The sequence below is a fragment of the Bombina bombina genome, chromosome 3, assembly GCF_027579735.1.
Source record: "Bombina bombina isolate aBomBom1 chromosome 3, aBomBom1.pri, whole genome shotgun sequence".
In the NCBI taxonomy this organism is placed as follows: domain Eukaryota; kingdom Metazoa; phylum Chordata; class Amphibia; order Anura; family Bombinatoridae; genus Bombina; species Bombina bombina.
This window is the reverse complement of record NC_069501.1, coordinates 57,723,591-57,736,869: the sequence shown is the minus strand read 5'-3', so window position 1 is coordinate 57,736,869 and position 13,279 is coordinate 57,723,591.

Genomic DNA, 13,279 nt, shown 5'->3' with positions numbered 1-13,279 from the left:
TTCTGCAACAGCAAGTTAAGAAGCAGCAGTTTTAAGTCACAGTGACACTAAATGTGTGCATGTATGTATGTCATCTAACTTCTATATAAGGCATTTATTCTGTGCAACTTATTTAGGAATTGGACATATTCTGATTGTTTTCGTATGTTTCTGTGTAGCTTTGCAAAATCAATAACATGCTTTGTTTCTATATATCTTTCACAAATTACATAACTTTTTTTCTAAATGAAGTTAGTGTTTCAGTTTCAAAGAATAGGCAAGACGGGGAGTTCCCTGGTTGTGTCTGAAGTTCACTCACAACTCTTGATATCTCTGAGCATTTGGCACTTGCAGATCTCATTGATTTAGCTCACCAGCTGTATGTTGGTGAGTAATGATCAAAGTCACAATACACAAATTTAACTGATAAAAAGTAATGTATACTAAACTGGAAGCAAAAGTAAGTTATACTGTAGTGAAAAAACTCCAGATTGATTTGTATTTGCATCAAACTGATCATTCTTATCAGCACAATGTGCTCCATGTCCCCTGTAAGATTGCTTATCAGACAGCTTCATTACTTACTTTGTTTGGAAGCTGGATATCTGGGACTTGCAGATTGTGCCCTTTTTCTTGAAGAATTAATTGAGGGCTATCCTGTGAATTCAGTGCTTCAATTGAGAATCATATGTGGATAAGTGTTTGGATTATTAGGATGCAACCACAAAATGATGACCTTTACAATGACTATGAGTGCTATCAGGGAAATGTTATTTATACAATTTAATAATGGAGAACTAAAGTAGAGATGTGCATTTGTAACAAAAAATGGATATTCGTTTATTTGTTGACGAAATGAATGTACGAATGAATGTCCCAACTAAAAGGAAAGAAAACTAACAAATACTGACTAAATTTGTTAGTATTAATTTTTTTCCTTTAATTTTTTTTAAGGGTTAGTACTTAACTTTTGCCCACTGGAGAGTGCGCTAACCCAATCTTTTTCTTGCCACAACCTCGGCCTCGCTAACAGTTAGCGCAGGTCCTTGGAGCAGAGTGCATTAAGTATGCTGTTAGTGTGGCCGAGGCTCTGGCCAGAAGAAGAACGGGTTAGCGCGCTCTCCAGCATGCAAAAGGTAAGTATAAAGCTACAGGCTGTAGCTTTGAACATTTACTTTTGTTTTAATGAGAACAAATGTAAATCTTTAACTAAAACTCTGTATTAAAATGAAACAAATATTGAATAGTGCAGCCAACGAATATTCAGGGGAAACAAAGTTCCCCAAATATTTGTCACAAAAATTTGGTCCGAAATTTTCTTGGCTGCACAATTATTATCTATAGTGCATTTACACAGTAATGCAACAGTCTCTGATTAGACGCATTGTACTTTTCTCCTATAGGAAAACAAAAAAGAAAGAGAATGAGGAATGAGTGTAAATGTACTTACACTACAAGGTCTGGTTTTCTTGTACTTGGTTCAGATAACTGTTTTTATTGGGGATTTCAAAAGTGAAAGTGAAAACATAGTGGTTAATTAATTAAGTACTGATTATAACTGCCTAATATGTTTTAGTACATTTGTTTCTGTCTTATAACAAGTCAAAGCAAATGCAATTCATATAATTTTAAATAATATTAGAAAATAAATAAATTAATTTAAAAAAACGCTTAGGGCCAGATTACAAGTGGAGCACTATCTTAATGTGTGCCCATAAAGGGGCAAATTTGCCCCTTTATGGGGGCACTTTAAATTACCAGTCATTACAAGTGGCTGGTTAATGTGACCGTGAGCTTGCGGGAGCACTTAGCGCTAGAAATCATTAACCAGTTATCAGATCTCTGGTTAATGAAAAAAGTTGCCCCAATTGCCTCCAAAATAAAGAGAACAGTAGAGTATCATTAAATAAACATATGTGCATCTTTATTAAAAAAGCAACAACAAAAACTGCACAAAGCAGTAATAAGGGGTTAGAGTGCCTTTATATGGAGGTGAATGGGGGACTGTGTTTTCACTATAAATATATATATATATATGTGTGCTTATATAAACATCTATATTTATGTGTTAATATGTTTATATACACATATAAACACATAAATATATATGTATGTATTCATATACATATATATTTATTTATTGCTGCCCAAGGCTACAGAATTTGCCCCCTGTGCTGCACTGGTTTGTTGTGTCTATCAGCATCAGAACGAGGCTCCCATTAAAGCCTATGAAAGTGCGCTCTCGTAAACTCAAGGCTTTCAGGCAATGCGAACATTTATGTGTGCTGGTATTTCTGAGTGGAGCGAAAATATTGCAAAATAACATCATAGTGTAATATTGTCAATATTTATGTAAAGAAGTGAGGTGTAATTGCGCTCACCTGGTTCAATCTAATCAATATGAGGTATGAAATAAGCTCAAATAGGATGTATAATCCCCACTGAAGTAGAGTACCATCTACTGTTATATGAATTTAAATGAGTAGAGTGAAGTTAAAAAAACGCTTTTTTTTCAATGGTTAAAAGTAACTGTTGTTAAAATGTCATTCAGAGACGTCCTATTGGACAATATCCCAGTCTTAGAAGACTCCGTGAAATAATATCCGTAAAAATACAATGTCTGCTTTTAAAATAGTCAATGAATATTCAATTGGTGCAAAAAGAGACTAAACAATAATCTTGGCTGTATACTGATAGATATGTATACTCCTCCGCTATGCAGAGTCCTGTGCTTCAGTGTCCCTTGTAGCAAGTAGAAACTCCAAATGTTCCATTGTGGAGAAATGAAGAGAACAGCTCCGATATAGAGTCCTGTGCTTCAGTGTTTCTTATTGTGGTGGAAACTTGAAATATTCCGTAGTGAAGGAATGAAGAAAACAGCTGCCGGTATAGGTTTCTGAATTCCAAGATCGCAAGACCGGATGTGACGCCACACGCTGTATAGCTCCGCCCTTACGCGTTTCAAATGAACTAAGCAACAAACCCATGATTACTTTAAAAAAAAATATGAACATAAAAAACATTCTTGCCCCAACCAAATTGTGAGCTGCTGGTGCAATGCTAAATCTGGCGTGCGTATTGCTCGCCGTATTCAGCGAGGTCTGGCGGACCTAATCCGCACTGTCGGATCAGGTCCGCCAGACTTTCTTAAATAGGGGCCTAGGTGTTTAGAACATATCAAAAGCATCAAAGAGGGGGGACTTCAATATGGAGTCGCAAACCACTTTTTAAAGGTTCATAATAAAAATCCAGATGAATTTAAGATAAAAGCAGTAGAACAAATGAGGCTGAGTGAATTAAGACGCAGGGAGATGTTCTGGATACACAAACTTAAGACCCTCAAACCAAGAGATTTAAATACTGATATTGATCTGGCAGTATTCTTTTAAGCAGTTTTATTATAAAAAAAATCTGAATATTAATATTTCAATATATATTAAAAATGAAAAAGAGAAACTGAAAATATTTTCCATTTTATTTATTTGAAAATAAAAAATATACTAATTTCAACTTTTGTCGATAGGCTCAATCATAAAATATAAAATACATATTAGTATGTTTGATGCTGATCATGTTCTTGTTTTGTGTTCTATAACTTCTAAAATTAATTTTAAATCTAAACTCCCAGACTATCGGTGTTCAGTTTCAAGATACTAGTGATCTGCACACCCACATACAACAATATACATTTTTCTTGTAAAAGCTTTTATTCTATGTGGCTAGAGTAGAAATACTGTATATTATTATTTTATGTTACTCTTTGACTTATTAACCTATTTTAGGACTTAGCTACCGTTCAGTAACCTCTTTTATAGTTGTTTAATTTTTATAGTTTAATTTTTCTACTTTGTAAAATGAAAGAGTTGCAGAATAGGTTTTAGTTAATTGCTTTAGACAATAGTTTGTAAGATACCAATTTGGGTGCGCACCCCCACAAGAAACGGAACATTAGAATGGTAGATGCCTGAAAAGCCAATCCCACCCCTTTCCCAGGTGCATAAAGATCCGTAATTTGGAGGATGGAATCAGATTATCCTAAGACCCTCTGACGAAGTGAGGAGAACCTCACAAAACACGTAAGGGTGAAGTTATAGAGCGTGTGAATATTTCAAGTTTCCACCACAATAAGAGACCCTGAAGCACAGGACTCTATATCGGAGCTGTTCTCTTCATTTCTCCGCAACGGAACATTAAGAGTTTCTACTTGCTACAAGGGACACTGAAGCACAGGACTCTGCATAGCGGAGGAGTATACATAGCTATCAGTATACAGCCAAGATTATTGTTAAGTCTCTTTTTGCACCAATTGAATATTCATTGACTATTTTAGAAGCAGACATTGTATTTTTACGGATATTATTTCACGGAGTCTTCTAAGACTGGGATATTGTCCAAAAGGACTTCTCTGTATGACATTTTAACAACAGTTACTTTTAACCAGTAAAAATAAAGCATTTTTTTAACTTCATTCTACTAATTTATATTCATATAACAATAGATTTTACTCTACTTCAGTAGGGATTATACATCCTATTTGGGCTCATTACATACCTCATATTGATGAGATTGAACCAGGTGAGCGCAATTACACCTCACTTCTTTACATAAATATTGACAGTATTACACTATGATGTAATTTTGTCTTTTTTCCTACATTTGGCTATAATCCTCTGGCTTTTGGCAATACCATCTCCCTCTTTGAGAGCGCTGTCTAAAACCTCCTTTTTGCACATTTACTTTATATAGACTTCCTTTATTTCAGTGACTTTAAATGTTCAGTCTATTTTTCTTGATAGCAGCATTATAGGGGCCCACTAGCTATTTTTGCTCTTAGAACCACATACAGGTTTTTAGTATTCTTTCTTTGAAGTTTTATTTAAAGGGACAGTCTACACCAGAATTTTTATTGTTTTAAAAGATAGATAATCCCTTTATTACCCATTTCCCAGTTTTGCATAACCAACACAGTTATAATAATATACTTTTAACCTCTGTGATTATCTTGTATCTAAGCCTCTGCAAACTGCCCCTTTTTTCAGTTCTTTTGACAGACTTGCAGTCTAGCCAATCAGTGTCTGCTCCCAGATAACTTCTTGTGCAGAAGCACAGTGTTATCTATATGAAATACATGAACTTACACCCTCTAGTGGTGAAAAACTGTTAAAATCCAATCTGAAAGAGGTGGGCTTCAAGGTCTAAGAAATTAGCATATGAACCTCCTAGGTTAAGCTTTCAACTAAGAATACCAAGAGAACAAAGTAAAATTGGTGATAAAAGTAAATTGGAAAATTGTTTAAAATTACATGCTCTATCTGAATCATGAAAGTTTATTTTGGCCTAGACTGTCCCTTTAATATCTAGTCAGCTGGTATATATTTTAGCGCACGGTGACACAACTCTTGTGCATATTTATATATATATATATATATATATATATATATATATATATATATATATATATATATATATATATACTGTGTGTATGTATATATATATATATGTATATATATATACACATTATTATTTTTTAGCTTTCCAATTTTTTTTATTTGTTTGAGCTCTTGTAGTAAATATAATAAAGATCCTGATTACTGCCAGTCAAAGTGATACAAACATACAAATAACGGTTCACCCCAAGCAAATTTGTTTGGTACTGAAATTAAACATTTCAAAATTGTAATCATCCACAGAGTAATTTTTTTTTACCAATTTTCCTTTTTGCAATATTTTCTCCAGTGGTAGATTTCCCAGTTGATCTTTGCATGGTCTATATATTTCTGGGGAATTGCTGTCTGCAAGCCCATACTCATGATGAAAGAGTAGCAGTGACAGGGTCACCTTCATTTTTTAAGGTTCATTGGACTAGTCAAAGCAAATCCAAAGTGGATCAGACAGGAGCTTCAATCAGTTCAGTGCGTTACAAAAATGTCATGAAATTTTTAGTTCCTTGTGTTCAAAAAGCATGAATTTCTTAAATGTCACTTTTGCAAATCCCTGTTATTGAGAATTGTTCAGGGTACAAATTCATTAATGATGTGAGTATCTCATCTAGTTTGCATTTAGTTTGGCAGTTGAGTAATGTAAAATGGTTTTGGTAGCTGCTTTGTATGACCTATTGTTGGCTGTGTTGTTTGTGTATTACATAATTGTATTGCTCATGTACAGTGCATTAGTTGGTTGTGCTTTGTCTGTAATTTGGCAGTTTTTGCTGTCAATATACTTTTATTGGTTGTTTTTTGCATATGTGGCTGTATGTGTTGTACATGAACATTGGTCGGTTATGTATGCACTTTGGCTTGTTGAGTTGTGCATGTGCCTTGGTTGGTTCTGTTGAGAAGGTACAGTGGCTGTTGTTTTGAACATGCACATTGGTTGGTTAAGTATGTACTTTGGCTTATTGAGTTGTGCATGTGCATTGGTTGGTTCTATTGAGGCGGTACAGTGGCTGTATGTGTTGTACATGAACTTTGGTGGGTTATGTATGCACCTTGGCTTGTTGAGTTGTGCATGTGCATTGGTTGATTCTGTAGAGGAGGTACAGTGGTTGTATATGTTGTACATGCACATTGGTGGGTTATGTATGCACCTTGGCTTGTTGAGTTGTGCATCTGCTTTGGTTGGTTCTGTAGAGGAGGTACAGTGGTTGTATGTGTTGTACATGAACTTTGGTGGGTTATGTATGCACCTTGGCTTGTTGAGTTGTGCATGTGCATTGGTTGGTTCTATTGAGGAGGTACAGTGGTTGTATATGTTGTACATGCACATTGGTTGGTTAAGTATGCACTTTGGCTTGTTGAGTTGTGCATGTGCGTTGGTTGGTTCTATTGAGGAGGTACAGTGGTTGTATGTGTTGTACATGAACTTTGGTGGGTTATGTATGCACCATGGCTTGTTGAGTTGTGCATGTGCATTGGTTGGTTCTGTAAAGGAGGTACAGTGGTTGTATGTGTTGTACATGCACATTGGTGGGTTATGTATGCACCTTGGCTTGTTGAGTTGTGCATGTGCTTTGGTTGGTTCTATTGAGGAGGTACAGTGGTTGTATGTGTTGTACATGAACTTTGGTGGGTTATGTATGCACCTTGGCTTGTTGAGTTGTGCATGTGCATTGGTTGGTTCTAATGAGGAGGTACATTGGTTGTATATGTTGTTCATGCACATTGGTGGGTTATGTATGCACCTTGGCTTGTTGAGTTGTGCATGTGCTTTGGTTGGTTCTGTTGAGGAGGTACAGTGGTTGTATGTGTTGAACATGAACATTGATGTGAAAAAAGAGAGAGAGAACAGCACTCCTGAGATAGAAAAAAAGCTATAATAACTTCCATGCCTGTTCATTTGAATTGCAACTCAGGGTGCACGTTCTTTTAGCACACTATGTCACTTCACAGAGAAAAAGTATCCTTTAGCATATCAGTCTGATCCTGCCCAATGACAGTCCAGCGCCGAAATACCAGGCAATTCTACTCTGAACAAGGGAAGCAACAACCCCAGATGATCGTTTCGGCCTTCTGTGGGCCTCATCAGTGAGGTGCAGTTGTATCTCTCTAAGGGCATTTGTGTACGGGCTCCACGTCTGGCTTACCCATTACTCTTTGGGTGACCCAAGAGTAATTTACATAAATGTGAAAAAAGAGAAAGAGATCAGCACTCCAGAGATAGAACAAAGGCTAGAATAACTTCCATGCCTGTTCATTTATATTGCAACTCAGGGTGTGCGTTCTTTTTGCACACTATGCCCCATTTACAGAGAAAAAATATCCTGTAGCATATCAGTCTGATCCTGCCCAATGACAGTCCAGCGCCGAAATACCAGGCAATTGGTCAGTTATGTATGCACTTTGGCTTGTTAAGTTGTGCATGTGCATTGGTTGGGTATGTTATACATATACTTTTGTTGCATTGTGCATGCACTTTGGTTGATTGTATTGTACCAGCATTTTGGTTGTCAGTGATGTACTGTACAGTCCTTGCAAGCAATCTGAAAATCTGACTTAAAGAGGGTTAATATAATCACATGAAGCACAAATTAGCCAATGGGAATTACAGATGTAACTATGTTGGCAGGCCAAAGCTGGAGCTAATTTGTTAAATTGTTAGGTTATTATAGCCTTTTTATAAACATATGACAGAGCAAATATCAAATGTTCAGGAAAAGTGCAATAGAAGTTTGGCATTTAAACTGCTATTAGCTACAAAGATATTCCATACCACATGTCAGATTCTGTTGATTGAGCATGATCAGGTATAAGTAGTGAATCTTTCAGTAAATTATTTAAAACTAATTAATGATTGCCCCTTTTTAAAAGTGAATTTCAGATGTTTGCTAAAACCAACAACTTTTAAAATTATGGGGAGGTGAAAAGTGAGATTTTCCACTATGCACACAATGTAGAGAAAATACCTAATTGTGTAGCCCATTAGCAAATCTGGACAAGTCAGATATATATATATATATATATATATATATATATATATATATATATATATATATATATATATATATATATATATATATATATATATATACAGTGGTGAGATACCAGCACTCACTATAACCCTGGTAATTCCGGGTGCTCTCAGAAATGTATAGAAAAGATAGTCCAAAAAGAGGTTTTTCTTCACAGGAGTCTGAGGACGGGGGTTGTACCCCGAAAATGTTAACTCTAATTAAATCAATTTGTTTATACACAGCGAGTGCTCTCTTTGAACTATCTTATATATATATATTCAGCAAAAGCGGCAACTCAGCCTTGCCCAGAATGGTCTGCTTCTGCATTATATGGTTGACTTATTAAAATAGCAATCAACACCTATGCTTCAGTCTTCCATCTATTGGGTACTCAGGTCTGCATGACATAACTAATGTATTCTCATGAGATGAACTCCTTTATCAAACTTTTTTTTCATATAATAGTCTAGGCTATTCAGTTTTGTGTCTTATTGCAAATGAAGTATCAAAAGATAAGGGCATTGTTCCCCTCTAGCACCTATTACAACATGCGTTTCAGTATTGCTTCAGCTGGATGTGCATAGCTCATTTTCCAGTGACAACAGATTGTCTGGACTCAATGTGCTTTCATATGACAGTTTAGAAATATTTTGCTCTCGTGCTGTATTCATCACAGGTGTGAAGCTCTGTCAGTGTCTGGAAGTGATAAATTTATTGTAGATGCAAAAAAAAAAAAAGACACCAATTTTTTTTTTGAAGACCAAGCAGAAAATGACCCTGTAGTTTTGATCAGGTATAAATCAGTTAATTGTGAATGGCTAAAAAATGTTATAGGAGGATACACATATATTGGATATATAATTATTCTTCCCCATTTCTGGGGTAAAATTAAATAAGTCCCTCGGAACAGGTCCAGTAATACAGAACAACTAATAATATGGACAGTAATGCTTGTACAAATAAACACATTGAATTGCAAAGTTAATTACTAGACAAGTGCACTAACAAATAATTAATTGTAGACAAATCAATTGTCATTGGAAAAATAATTATTTTGTTTTAAGATTAGTTCATGGAGTTGTTCAGTTCAGCCACATTCTAACCTTATATTTCCTGTGGGAAATGCCTTCATGAAAACAGAGGAGCAGCTGGACAGAAGCTTTATAAAGTTAAAGTGATAGCTAGTGTTATTGCTAAAAGTCAGCAGCAGCTTAAACAAATGTACAAAATGACTAAATTTATGTTGTGCACACATCCATTCATTAAAATAAATGCAAAGAATACAGAGAAATAAGTGTTTTTGATTGTCTGAATCTGAATGCACATGTCTAGGAATTAATAATATATTTTTTAGAATGTGCAATCTAAAATCTACACTGCTGTCCATATAATGAACAATGTATCATTTATATCAAATGCCATGCTTAAAAAATTAAATTAATACAAATAAAAAAAAAAAAATATATATATATATATATATATATATATATACATAGAGAGAAGTGCACTCACAGGAACGAACAACCAGCTCAATACCATTGTTAGCCTGTTCTATTGCAATTTACAACCTGGGTGCAACTTCTTTTAGCCCAGTAATGCTTTTTACAGAGTAGAACTTTCCTGAAGTATATCATTCTGATTCCGCCTATTACGGTCAGTCCAGCTCCGAAATACCAGGCAATTCCTCCCTGAACAAGGAACACAGCAACTCCATACGATCATTTCGGCCTTCATTGGGCCTCGTCAGTGAGGTGTAGCCATATTCCTCTAAGCACACTGAGCAAGGAGTCCACGTCTGGTTGCCCCTTTTTCCCATAGGGAGACTAAATACACATAGAGAGACGTGCACTCACAGGAACGAACAACCAGCTCAATACCATTGTTAGCCTGTTCTATGGCAATTTACAATCTGGGTGCAACTTCCTTTAGCCCAGTAATGCTTTTCACAAAGAAGAACTTTCCTGTAGTATATCAGTCTGATCCTGCCTATTACGGTCAGTCCAGCCCCGAAATACCAGGCAATTCTCCTCTGAACAAGGAACATGACAACCCCAGACGATCGTTTCGGCCTCCTATGGGCCTCGTCAGTGAGGTGCAGCCACATTCCTCTAAGCATACTGGGCAAGGAGTCCACGTCTGGTTTCCCCCATCACCCATAGGGAGACTTCCCCAGGGTCATAATAATTTGCATACAAAGAGAGAAGCGCTCTACCAGGAACGAACAACAGCTCAGTGGCTTGTGTGTGTGTGTGTGTATGTATGTGTATGTGTATATATATATATATATATATATATATATATACAGCTGTGAAATTTTCCACCTGCAGCTCTTTGTTGAGACATTTGTCAAAATACCTCTTTATTACACATATTAGGTATGATGGTACCTGAATAGGTTTCCTCTTTGTTTTGATTATTCAACAGTCCTCTCAAAATCACATACAACAATGATAGAATGGGCTCCATGTACTCAGAAGTGGATGCTACTTTGGAGCTCTTGCGGTGCAAGCTCGCTTATAGGAGCCTGCTTACCGCATGATACAAAACTTTAGTTTGGAGTGAGCTAGACCAGGAGCAGCGCTGCACCTGCAATAGTATCCCAAAGATGGGAATACAGGAACCTTGACTTCCTTCTTAATAGAACTTGGGGCCCAATGTCTGCTTGTGACATTCAAATAGTATACTGGATGTTCCCTTTGACATCGCTTGTACCACTCAATCATTTCTATAGAGCACATGTATTTTTTTTCTCCCAAATACATTTTACATTTCACTATATCTAACACATTTGAATCTGTATGGTAAATTTGGATTAAAAAAACACACATTCAAAACCAATACTATGAGAATCAATTTGAAAAAAAAAATCTGTTTTAAAATGTGTTTTCTTTACTGAATGACTTTTTTTAAAAATATTTTAATTGTACATTTGATCTAGAGATATATGTCAGTATTTGTACATGTATGCATGGCTGTGTCTTTTGTTAACAAATATGCAAATATATTTACTTCCTCCAAGCTATATAACTAAAAAACTGTGTGCATTTATGAAAAAAAAATATTTAAAGTGTTTTTTAGCATTTATTAAAGGACCAGTCAACACAGTAGATTTGCATAATCAACAAATGCAAGATAACAAGACAATGCAATAGCATTGAACTTCAAATGAGTAGTAGATTTTATTTCTGACAATTTTAAAAGTTATGTCTTTTTCCACTCCCCCTGTACCATGTGACAGCCATCAGCCAATCACAAATGCATACACGTACCATGTGACAGCCATCAGCCATTCACAAATGCATACACACTTATTCTTGCACATGCTCAGTAGGAGCTGGTAACTCATAAAGTTTAAATATAAAAAGACTGTGCACATTTAGATAATGGAAGTAAATTGGAAAGTTGTTTAAAATGGCATGCTCTATCTGAATCATGAAAGTTAAATTTTTATTGAGTGTCCCTTTAAGTATTTTATGAAAATAAATCATATTAAATGTGTTTATTGTGCTACTTCTTAAAATGTAATACATACTTTTTGGGCGGCTTTTTTCAAGATAGTTTTAGCAATATTCAGTCTTTATGAATCATGAAAGAGAATGTTTGGGTTTTATGTCCCTTTAAGGCACTTAATACATTCTCCTGCATAGACTTCAATGGAGAGAATAAAAATAACTAACACTTATTTCTGACGCGTTAACCCGACAGAAGTTAATTATTTTTAACATTCCTTTACATACATAAAAAATTTATTTTTATTGTAAACTAGGAGATAAGCCTGACCAGAGGGCAGTCTATGGTTTAAAAAATACAAACCCCCAAGCTAAAGTTACAAAAAATAAAAAAGTAAAATTACAGAAAAAAATAAATAAGCTATCCAAAATAAAAAATTTAAACCTAAACTAATACCCCTATAAAAATAAAAATCCCCCCAATCTAATACTAAACTACCAATGGCCCTTAAAAGGGCATTGCCCTAAGTTAAACAGCTCTTTTACCAATTATCCCATAACAGTAAACACCCCCACTTAAAGGGACAGTCTAGGGTAAAATAAACTTTCATGATTCAGATAGGGCATGTAATTTTAAACAATTTTCCATTTTACTTTTATCACCAATTTTGCTTTGTTCTCTTGGTATTCTTAGTTGAAAGCTTAACCTAGGAGGTTCATATGCTAATTTCTTAGACCTTGAAGGCCACCTCTTTTCAGAATGCATTTTAACAGTTTTTCACCACTAGAGGGTGTTAGTTCATGTGTTTCATATAGATAACAATGTGCTCGTGCACGTGAAGTTATCTTGGAGCAGGCACTGATTGGCTAAACTGCAAGTCTGTCAAAAGAACTGAAATAGAGGGGCAGTTTGCAGATGCTTAGATACAAGATAATCACAGAGGTTAAAAGTATATTAATATAACTGTGTTGGTTATGCAAAACTGGGGAATGGGTAATCTATCTTTTAAAACAATAAAAATTCTGGTGTAGACTGTCCCTTTAACCAACCCCCCAAAATAAAAAAACCTAACAATTAAAAAAACCTAAGCTATCCATTGCCCCTGAAGGGGCATCTGTATGGGCATTGCCCTTAAATGGGCATTTAGCTCTTTTATAGCCCATTAAATCCCTAATCTAAAAAAAATAAAAAATCCTAACACTAAGCCCCAAATAGGTACTCACCATTCCTGAAGTCCGGTGGTGAAGGTCTTCTACTAGACAGCTTCATTATTTTCTATCTTCATCTGGAGCGAAGGCGGCTCAGAGCATAGGTGTGGAGCGGTCTTCCCCGATGCTCGGATCTGGAGCGGTGGTCCTCAGTGGCGGTTCTCAGCGGCAGTCTTCAGCGGCAGCAAACCTC